The sequence below is a fragment of the Phlebotomus papatasi genome, chromosome 3 (genome assembly GCF_024763615.1).
Source record: "Phlebotomus papatasi isolate M1 chromosome 3, Ppap_2.1, whole genome shotgun sequence".
NCBI lineage: Eukaryota > Metazoa > Arthropoda > Insecta > Diptera > Psychodidae > Phlebotomus > Phlebotomus papatasi.
The window spans coordinates 6,907,632-6,919,097 of record NC_077224.1 but is presented as its reverse complement, the minus strand read 5'-3'; the positions used below and the strand labels follow the sequence as shown (position 1 = coordinate 6,919,097).

General features: G+C 33.3%; 1 long non-coding RNA gene across 1 annotated transcript; it reads left to right on the top strand.

Annotated features, from left to right (window-relative positions):
• The first annotated feature begins 10,275 nt into the window (after positions 1 to 10,275).
• Positions 10,276 to 11,092, top strand: LOC129806591 (uncharacterized). Its single transcript, XR_008752181.1, has 2 exons — positions 10,276 to 10,810; positions 10,884 to 11,092. It is a non-coding gene; the product is annotated as an uncharacterized LOC129806591 (long non-coding RNA).
• Positions 11,093 to 11,466: the final 374 nt, after the last annotated feature.

Here is an 11,466-nt window from a genome sequence, read left to right as displayed (position 1 = left end):
TTGAATTAAGAACAATGTTAAAAAAAGCAAATTGTCTAGAAGGGTTTCGTGAAAGGTCTTTTTTTCCTCCAATATTATTCTTTCGTCCAAATGCAAAACATGGTGAAATTAAAATGAAGCGGAAAGCCAATTAGGCGTTACAGAGTGGTTAGGGTGGAAAAAATGGGAATTTCCGGCCAAACTTTTTAATTTATATTTGGTTCTTTGGTGGGGTGTGCCTCCTTGAAAGGAAAGGAGGATCTCCTGGGGAAAGTCGAAGAAAAATCATTCCTTGGGTATTAAACATAATCATTTGACATTGTGTGCTTTCGTTTTTTTTTCCTGTTACTTCTATAAGATTTTTTTCTGGTCCTCTCTGGTCGTATTTCTCAAGAGAAGTGTCGACTTTAGGGTAGCAAAAGTGGGCAGTAAAAAAATACAAAAATTACCATTCTTATTGTTCTTTGGGTGCTCCATTCAATAGATATTTCCCATCGGCGTCGAGGGAAATCTTTATGGAAAACAGAATCTAATTAACAGCGGAAGAATGAAAATTAAAAGAAAGAAAACTCATCTGGAAATATTACAGAAGAGACCCATACTCTCTCAATTGCGAGGATGGAGGTTTTTAATTGCACTTCGCTTCTATTGAGTAGGACTGTGAATAAATTAATTCCGAATCTTCCTTTACTTATTGTCCTCCGTTGCCAATAATATGAAAATACTCTCGTTCTTTTCCATTTTATGAATAAACTTTTGCATTTTAGCGCTTTTAGTGGGTGGAGAAGAAGGGATAATGGTGATTTTCTTATGCAAATTGAATTGAAAATTTTTGTTTTTCGACTATATTAACCTAAAGAATTGCTTTTCATTGTAAAGTAAAATGACTAACGCCATAATCCTCTCTCATATCCCTTATGCTATTTCTTCAGAATCACAATGAACTTATTGATTTTATATGTAATTCATGATTTATGCAAAGTAATAAAGCAAAATAATTTGTTTGGCATTTGGGAAAACAGGCATTTTTCAATTTGACCAGTAGACAATTTTTAACGGTGGGTTACAAAATTTTTCCTTCTATATCAAGCTAGAATGAAAAACTATGTAGTATTCTATTCAATTATTCAGTGGATGAATGATGAAAGAGCAAGACTAGTATTGATTGCTGCAATTTGCCAATGATGACTTTTGATGACTCGGCTGCTTGCATGCTTCAAATTCAAATGGAATCAAATCTCATGCAATGTGGTAGGAAGGAGGATTCAAATTGGGAATGAGGTGCAGAAAAAAAAGTTTCTATTAAACTTGATGTGACAGATTGTATGGCATTTTGGGAGGAATAGTTAAAATTCAACAGAATGGTGACACACAAAAAAATCTTCCCATGCCATATGCACAATTTTCTTTATTCGAATTCAATGATTTTAATTCATTTCGCTGGGATACTCACGTAAAATGTGATATGTTTCCAATTTATCCTGTGAAATCCAAAAGTTTTGTAACAGCGAAATCGTTTTCGATTAGTGATTAAAAGTGATACATTGTTGGATTTTTAGATAACTCTTTTAGTAACAATTTTTATTGTTTGAAATTAAGCATTTCATATAAAAGTATTACAAATTCAATTATTGGAGATAGGCCCATCAAGTCTTGGAATAACCCTCCGTTTATTGCTTTCAGATGTTCATTAATTTGTAAACTTCTTAGCACATTCACTTTTACAGTAATGACATTTTAAAAATTTTACAATTCATATGAACTTTATAAATTATTTAATATAAAAAATGTAAGGTTACAATTCGCGAACGTAAAGTGGCATAAAGCGGTCTTCAGATGTTAGATTACACTATATGACTTAGGGGAAACTGGGGCACTAGCAAACACGGGGTACCACCAAACAGTAATTTTAATTTTTAAACTACTTGGACTATCTCGACCAAAAAATCGCAGTATTTGGTCGTACCCCGTGTTTGGTGGTGCCCCAGTTTCCCCTATAAGTTCATTAATTTCTCAACGAGAGAGATTTTACAGCAACTGATTCAAGTTTAATATCTTCCAAATTCTTAAAAATTATTGTCATATTAATTATTATCAGTCCATTAAAATATTTGCCCATGCAAGAGTTCAATCTTTTAATGACAATGCTTCTTCCGTTCTGCCTTTAGTATTTGTAAGTTTTATTACTACCAGTAGCTGTGCTTGATTTGATCATCTTGGAATTAGAGATATCAGACCAGCTAGCACATTAAATATTTGACAAATACTAGTGAATACATTAAGTACTATTATTAATTAAATGTTTAATAAGTCCTTAAGTACATTACCTTGTAGAAGTCAGTTCTACACAATTTTCAAATTTTGAAATTTTCACAATAATTAAAATAATTCATCAATGGGGTAGTTTGAAAATTCATCACTTTTGAGCTTAAATATTCACTATATTGCAGATATAATAAAATATACTCTGGATTCCTACAACCTTCTACTTTACTATTAAACATTAGAAAGAAATAATTTTAAGTAGTCAGGAAAAACTATTTTCACTATGGATCACAGGTGACCTAATCGTTCTTAATGGGTTAAGCCACGGAAAGGGTAGCACTGAGCTCCGTGTTATTTGCTTTAGGGGAATGAGATAATGTGTTATCCTTGGCTACGGGGTTACAATCCATTATTTATAATCATTCAAAAATTACATTATCCAGCGGGCACAGATAGCTGAAAAAAGCAGCGTTTTCAGCATACAGTATCGGCCAAAAGTTTCTTGACAAAGCTATGTTCAAGAAATCAAGTGGAAAAAAATAGAAAAACAAATACTTTTTCAAATTTTTATTTTTGCAAATAACTTGTTCATAAACTGTAGATATTATTTATGTGTTAAAAAAATAACTAAATTATGTGAAAAAATTAACTATTTTTATTTCATATTTAAAATAATTCTTTTCCAAAAGTTGATCATTTTTCTTCGACCAAAAGTTTCTTGACAAATTTGAAAAAGTAGCTCAAAATGTTCAAATAAAAAAGTTAAAATATTCGTTTAGTTACCAAATATTTGAAAATTAGACAAGCATCACCACTTGTACCAGGCTTGTCTTATAGCCTTAAGCGCCTTAACATTAAGTCTCATGGTTGACTCAATTAAAAACTTTATAAGTACTTATTCAGAACCTTATTCATTACAAAGCACAAAATTTTAAGAGATTCTGAATAAAACTCTAGGAGATAGAGCCCTTAGAAATGCATGTTCCTATGAGCGGCAAGTGAAAAGCATCAGCTTTAATCACGTTTTTTCTCAATTTTTGAAATTAGTTGAAAACATTTCTAGAAAACTAATGCTTTTAAATTATTTTTATTAAAATTAAAATGGTAAATTAAATTAGTATTGAAGTTCAAATACTTTAAAACTAAATTTTATTGAATTATTGCACACTTTTTTCAGATAGTATTGTTTTATATTCGAACAAAACATTTTTTTTTGATGATCACAACTTATTTTTCAAGACGAAATTTGCTGTAAAATAAGCCGAAAATTCTCCCTAAAATTCAAATTTCCATTTTCTTTTTTAATGTTATATTAAAATACGGGCAAGTACGGGCTTTACGCACCTCTGGTATCAGGGGGGGGGGGGGTGACATTAGCTCTGAAAAATGCGACCAGTTTTAGTGTAAATTTTTTCCTGTTTTCGTACACATTTCACGAGATATCTTCAAAACTGCGTAGATTGTCAATTTGGGGTATTCGGTTGCCTCTTCGTTATTAAATTGGATTTTATTGTGTATTAGTGTTTTTTGATAATTCATTCTATAATGACAGAAAACAGCTAATAAACTCAAAAGTTTTTTCGGCGCGCTAGAAACATATGGAAAACATAAGAAATGTCATGCCCCTGTTTGGTATGATACGAAATATAATATTTGAATTTTGGACTTTAAATGTATCCACTATGAGTAATCTTATCAAATGTAATTTTTTTTTTTTAAATCAGTCTGCGAAAGTCAAGTTTAGGCAGATAATTTTTTACAAAATTTGAATCTTAATTTTCATAAAATATTGTTTATATTTTTATAAGAATAACTCTTTATGAATTGATACCTATCCAGAGAGCTGATTTCATATTTTTTATCAAATATATTTATATCAATGTCCGGAATAAAATGGGGTTCCTGTAAAAAGAACCTTTGATTTAGATATTTTTTTAGTTTGTAATCATCCACAAGAATCAGACTTTTATATTTTATTACATAGAGGGAAGTGGGGCACCTTTAAAATTGGGATTTTTTACCTATGTTTAAGTGGAACTGATCTATATCATAATGTAATTTACCTTCTCAATCTGTATGTGCAGCCAAATTATATCACGATAAAGCACAATTTTATTTAAAAATAGGTGAAAAATCCCTATTTAAAAGGTACCCCACTTCCCATAAAATAAAATAATTTTTTTTTGTTTCTTTGGGCACCCGGAGTCTCAAAAAATGTAAAAGACTTAAGAGTTTGAATTGGATAAATTTTTTAATTTAGTGCAAGTGCAAAATACCGTGTGCAAAGTTCCTGTACATTTTGCAAAGTTTTTATTTCTCTACATCCATGAGTTTTATGTTTAAAGTAATTTTACCTTTTTCACCTTTTCCATAAATCACCTTAAAACTTTTCATGATAGTGTGTAAAAGTGACATAATTAAATTTCTGATAAAAAAGTCCATTAGGGTACACTAGGGTAATTTTGAGCAGAATATAATTTTGAGATTTCCTCAAAATTTAATAATATCGAATTAGTTAATATAGATAATTGTACAAAAAGGTTAAAGTAAGTGTGCCAAATTTCGACATAGTTGCATGCAAGCGACAAATCTCAAGTTTAAAATGTAATATTTAAAAAAAATTGAATATTTTTGTTACTGTTTTATAAGGAATGTTGCTTGGAACCTTGCAGACAGTTTATCATCTTTATTTTCTCTAAAATCATTCTCAATACATTTTAAAATGAACAAAAATGTAGACATAGCATTGGTGGCTTATTTCGGCCACCTTCATTCTCATAGTTCCTTGCCCTTCCGGAATTCTTCCAATGACTTTTTCACGTCATCGCGTTTGTCGAAACTACATTTTTTTGTCATTCTTTTGCATTGTATAATCTCTAGAGTATGTAAAAAATAAAATTCATGGAAATTCGAGGAACAAAAAATGTGGGCGAAATTGCAAGCTGGCCGGAATTTGGCACACTTACCCTAAAACTGTTCAAAATAATTATTTGAATTAAAATTCTGATTACAAAGATAAAGTATTATTTATCAATAAAATAATCTTATGTTTCTAATCTTATTTTCTATAAACGTAAATGTGTATAAAAGCCTTGTTATTGTATTATTGTACAGAATTTTCTGTACAATAAAACACCCTTAACAATTTGCATAGGCATCAAGTCACAATTAGGCATAATAATATACTTCTAAGTAGCATAACAACAAACACAACACGCAACAAATTTCTTGAATATCATAACAACCCCTATAGGAATGATCAAAAATGTAGATTGATTGACAGAAAATTAGTTTGGTTAAAGAGCGGCACGCGTAGGAAATCAAATAGAAAACCACATGATAAAAAAATCCAGAATAAAATCATGACCTGTTGAACTCTGTGGTTAGCACCGGAAACATTTTATAATTTCCATTGAGAGGGGCATTATGAAATGGGCGGAACACTCTATCAAATCTCATATTTTTCCTAGAATCACACTCACACAAAGAGAATGAGAATTTTTCCAACGAATGAAATTGAGGGAAAATTTTACCACAATCTTCCAGAAAATGTTATGACAATAAATTTTCCCGCTTGCACACAAACACACAGAATTTTCCACCCTCTTACCTTTTTTTGCCCAGTGTCTCGACGACATAGGTCATCTGAGGCAGAGTGAGAGCGAGAGCCTGGAGAAAATCCTTTGGGGACGGGGGAAACGCATGCGCTGGAACAATGCGAGGGTGGTCGCGGGGAAAATAGTCATTTGGACATATTTAATAATTGCAACCCAGCCTGAACACGCAACGAAGAATCTGGGTACATGAATGTTGCGAGTGGGAGACTGTGTTGCGATTATTGGCTTTTCCCGCCATTCCCCGGTCGGCACAGGAAAACATCCAAGCCACCCTCCTCGCCACTTGAATTATGGTTTCGAGTTATTCGCTTTGTTGGGAAGCACAACTTGGATTTATGGTGAGTACAATCTTGGAATTGTAAACAGCCATAGCAAAATATAAATTTATTTTTCTATCTTGGCAATCTCCCCCTCAGACACATTGGCAGATACGCCACCTAAACAGTAGAGTGGATTGGAAAATTTATTAGAAATTGTAGCATAATTGAATTTTCCATGAGAAGAGACACACAGTCTTTTGGATGAAAAGTAGTGAAGATTTTTAATTATTTTCCATGTAATTTTCTTTTCTGTTCTTCCACACACTCCCCTTCTACTCTCCCTCAAGCACCATGAAAATTGAATAACTGGAGCAAATCTGAAAAGTGCTTCTTATTCAAAATTTTCTACAGTTTGTGCAATTAAGCTATTCTGAAAATTTCAATATAGGATAGAGTGGCATAGGTAGAACAGTATTTCCTGTACTTAATGCTTGCAAAATGAGTAATTCAAAGCCCTTCCTCGAAATTACTCTATTTCCACTTTTCCTAAAAGGAGAAGGAAGGTCTTAAGGCCTATACAATCCCGAAAAACCAAAATTCTGAAAGCCAAAATTCCGAAAACCAAATTCCGATAAACCAAAATCTCGATTGATTCAAAATCCTGAAAACAGAAAATCACGAAAAACAAAAATCCCAAATCGGACAAAATCCTGAACACCAAAATTCCAAATAAATCAAAATTCCGAAAAACCAAAATTCTGAAAGCCAGAATTCTAGATGAGTCAAAATCTAAATGGCCCAAAATTCCGAAAAGAGAAAATCACGAAAAGCCAAAATCCCAAGTCGGACAAAATCCCGAACGTCAGAATTCCAAGAAAAGCCAAAATTCCAAAGAACCAAAATTCTGAAAGCCAGAATTTCAGAAGAGTCAAAATCTCAATGACCACCGAAAACCAAAATCCCGATAAACCAAAATTCCAATAACCCAAAATCCCGATTGACTCAAAATCCCAAAAAGACAAAATCATGAAAATCCAAAATCCCAAATCGAACAAAATTCCGAACACCAAAATTCCAAAAAGGCCAAAATTCCGAAAAACCAAAATTCTGAAAGCCAGAATTCCACATTAGTCAAAATCTCAATGGCCCAAAATTCCGAAAGCCAAAATTCCGATAAATCAAAATCCCGATTGAGTCAGAATCCCGAAAAGAGAAAATCACGGAAAACCAAAATTCCGAATAGCAAAAAATCACGCAAAACCGAAATACCGAAACTCAAAACCACGAATGAGTCAAAATCTTAAGTAGCAAAAATCACAAAAAGCCAAAATCCCGTAAGCCATAATCTCGAATGAGTCTAAATCCCGAATAGACAAAACCCTGAAAAGGCAAAATCACGAAATCTAAAATCCCAAAAAACAAGATCCCAAAAATCAGAATCCCGAATGGGTCAAAATCCCAATCCGGGATTTTCCCTTTTCAGGATCTTGGTTTTCTGGATTTCGCCCCTATCACGTTTTCAACCCGTTCTGGATTTCGGCTTTCGGGACTTCGGTTCATTCGAGATTTTGGAGTGCGGGATTTTGCCCTTCAGGGTTATGGATTTGGGGATTTTACTCGGCACCGATTTAAAGTTATCACTTTAACATGTTTCTGCGTTAAAATGAATCAATTATATATAATCCATTTCACAACAGTTTTTGAAAATTTTTCATACACTTTAGATACGGCCATATAAAATTTTATCAAGGCTTTTTTGACTCTTAGCTGCACTACTTCTCACAGATTATGCATGCACCTCAGCTATCTATCCCTTACATTTTTGTCAACTTTTTTTTTTTAATAAAAATACTAAATGTTAAAGTTTATTAAGTTTCCGAGAAAGAAAATTTAAAATAATGTGAAAATTTGTTAATATTATAAAAAGCCTAATTAGAATATTGAATGTATAAAAGAACAAATTACCAAAGAAATTAGATGCCGTCTAAATAGTGTCAAGTAAAAGCTCAAAATCGAAAAAGTGTGGATACTTATTTCTAATGCCAAAGAATTTTGGGAAACAACATAGTTTTGTTGTAGGTTTTTTTTACAAATTCACAATTACTAAATTTGACTCATCATAAATTTTAAGATAAATGAAAAAAACAAAAAAAGAGAAATAAATCGAAATTGCTGTTACAGGTTATGGTAAAGTTGTATGCTTAGTACAAGTACATTTTTTACTTGCCGTTTCTAAAATTTCGATTGGTTTTACTCCTTTTACAAATATTAACTTTATCACTCTTTAACAAATTCTTTGATTGTAAAACACTGTGTGATTGACGTTTGAAACGTTTCGAAATAAAATAGAAAGTCTTCCAGACTATCTATTTTAGTTAGAGCACACTTGAAGAATTTATAACAGAGGGTGGAGAAAATTTATCTCAGGAATGAACCACTAGGGGAGACTTCCAGAGACTCACCGGTGCATAGCACAGTTAGGTGCATTTCGAAATCTCCCCGTATAGAAGACGCCTGAAGGGGTTGAATCAAAAGAACAAATTAAATAAGTTGCTACAATGCCCGTTTCGTTAATCGTATGATTGCGAGACAATCTTTCCGAACAGAAGTAGATCTTGAAAAATTCGAAAATCTATTTGAAGATCCAAAAAAGAGACTTTCTTAGTTCTTAATAGTTTCGCAAGGTGGCGGAAGTTACATGCTGTTCGAATTTCTAAGTGCTCAAGTGTGAAAATGTGACGGTCTTCACGTGAGGAAAAAAACAGAACAACGACGTTTACTGTTCTTGCCCCAGTATTTAATCACTCCATAATCACTGAGTAACTCTTTTTCCAGCTTTTTAGTGTGATATTTGATAAATTTTCCCCCACCTTGTTCAAAAATTTAGTATGAAAATTCGAAATTGAATTTGAATTCTTCGAACTTCAACGACTTTTTGTGCAAATAGAGTTCCATTTACCTTTTATCCAAGACACTATTGAAGAATCAAAATCTACTTCTGTTTGAGTCCAATATGACAGATGTCCGCTTCGTAATCCGGATGGAGTTTTTGAATTCATTCAACGTCTCGAAAATATAATACAAGGTTTTCTTGTAGAATTAGAATAAAAATTTTAAAGAAGATTAAAAAGACTTAATTAGAGAATTCTATGATATTATACTTCATTTATTAAACAAAAAACATCACAGGATAATTCATTTTCATTGCCGAACACACATGCATACATGACCTCAAAATTATTTTAAATTTAACCGTCGATAGCTCGTCCGGATTACACCGATCCGGATTAGAGAGCGGGCACTGTATTTAGGATTTTGAGATCTTCGGGTTCGGAAACTAGACTAAACCTCTGAAGACGGTCTCATGATAACATTGCAACGGTCAACTTATAGGTATCAAGTGAAAACCCCAAGTTGCTCTCTCTTACTGTCTCGCCTATAGCTCTGAGAAGAAAGTTAAGAGAGGTCAAAAAATAGAGGGTTTTATGTATATTGCTCTCTGGAGTTCGAACGATAACTCCTTAATGTCTTTCTGGATATATCGAAAATCACAACTACAGCAACTACCTCAGTACTTTCTGGATATTTCCCTTTGTGTTTATCCCTTAGTGGAATTTTTGAGATGGAGAAAATTGGAAAAATCGGAATTAGTATTCTTGTGGGGGTGGCGATTAATTCTCAGAAATTGGGTAATAATTCATTGGTGTTGAGCCTAAGAAATCTTTCTTCTTTCGCATTTTCTTTGCAGGGCCAGGGGGAGGGTGGATGGTGTTATATTTTTCTGTAACGAGCACAAAATGATGTGAAAGTGGAAAAGGAAATATTGGAAAGGAAAGGCAGTATGGGAGATGGTACGAAGGAATAACAATCGAAATGAAATTTTATTTTTCTCTCTCCCTTCTTGGTCTTCCAAGTGTTCCGTCTTCAAGTGTTTCTCGGAATGCTGGCTAACGTTGTAAATTGGGGAGTTGGATTGCTCAGCCACCCTCCCCCATAGAATTTCACTTTCTCGCACTATACCCTCTTGATGCCCTAAAGCTGTCTACACATTATGAGCATTTTTTAAAAAAATTCTTTAAAAAATTTTTTAAAAAATTTTTTAAAAAAAACTGTTTTTTAAAAAATTTTTAAAAAAAAAATGCCTCCACACTAGACTTAATTTTTGTAAAAAATTTCTGACAGATTACTCTCAGCATTTCGCTTGGGATTATTTTTCATGAAAATTTGTCATTTGAGTGGTGGAAAAAGTGTGAAAAGTGTTTGTTGGAATTCCCTGGGATAGTTGTTAGTGAATGTTCGTGGAAAATTTTCCAAAATTGCAAAAGTGCAGTGTTTTTCTACAGATGTTGTTCCCAGTGGAATCAATATTCCGGAGTGTGTGAACATAACCTCAAAATGTTGTTTTTCCCTAAAAATTTTGTGTGACTATCGCAGTTATTTATGTACAGAAATTGTTTTTCTTTGCGATAATCTGGAAACCAAGACATGCTCATCAGAAGAACCGCAGAAATTACTCGGAAGGACAAATTTGTTACCAGGAACAATGGGTAGAGTGGAGAAGAAGGTGTGCAGCTCAAAAGATCCTAGATTCCATTGATCAGCAGCTCTTTCTGGAAAAGCTTCAGGACTTCAGGAAAACTTATGGATACGTTTGGATGAACAGGAGTATTTGTAACCAAGAACATTGACGTAAGTACTATGAATATGCTAAAAAAAAAAACTCGCTGATTTTATTGCAAAGCTATTCCTGCAAAAAATTCAGGACTACAATTGGAAGAGCATGATAGTGGATGAGGGGAAGGACTTTGAGGAATAATTAGAAAGTGCTTCACCAAAATTCCTGCAAAAATTGATCCAGTGCAACTCTACAAATTTGATTCCGGATACTGGATGACACTGATTTGATTCCGGACACTGGTGATAATTATGATAAATTTTATGAAAAATAAATTCTCATATCTTGGTTTCCAATCCGAAATCTTTTATTGGTTATCCGGTGTACATTAAAGCCTTCTCCCTCTATCCACTACTGTCCAAGCAGGAGTCCCATGGAGGAAGCAAAAGTTTGTAGCCATCTCATCCTTGTGCTTCCGGATGGGAACATTTCCATCGTGGTTGAAAAGGAGGAATGATGGGAGGTGGTTCTGGGGCTTCAAGTGATGGGCTGTGGTAACTACGGATGACTCTTGTATGTACTAGGATCTCCTCAGTGGCTCTGAATAGGTCTATTGTCTTGATTGATTTACCAGGTTCATGTTCCAAAATTCTTCAATTTCCTTCTTTCCATTCATGTTTTAATTTGGTGCACGAGGTTACTGTACCATAACAATCTTCAAGAATACACA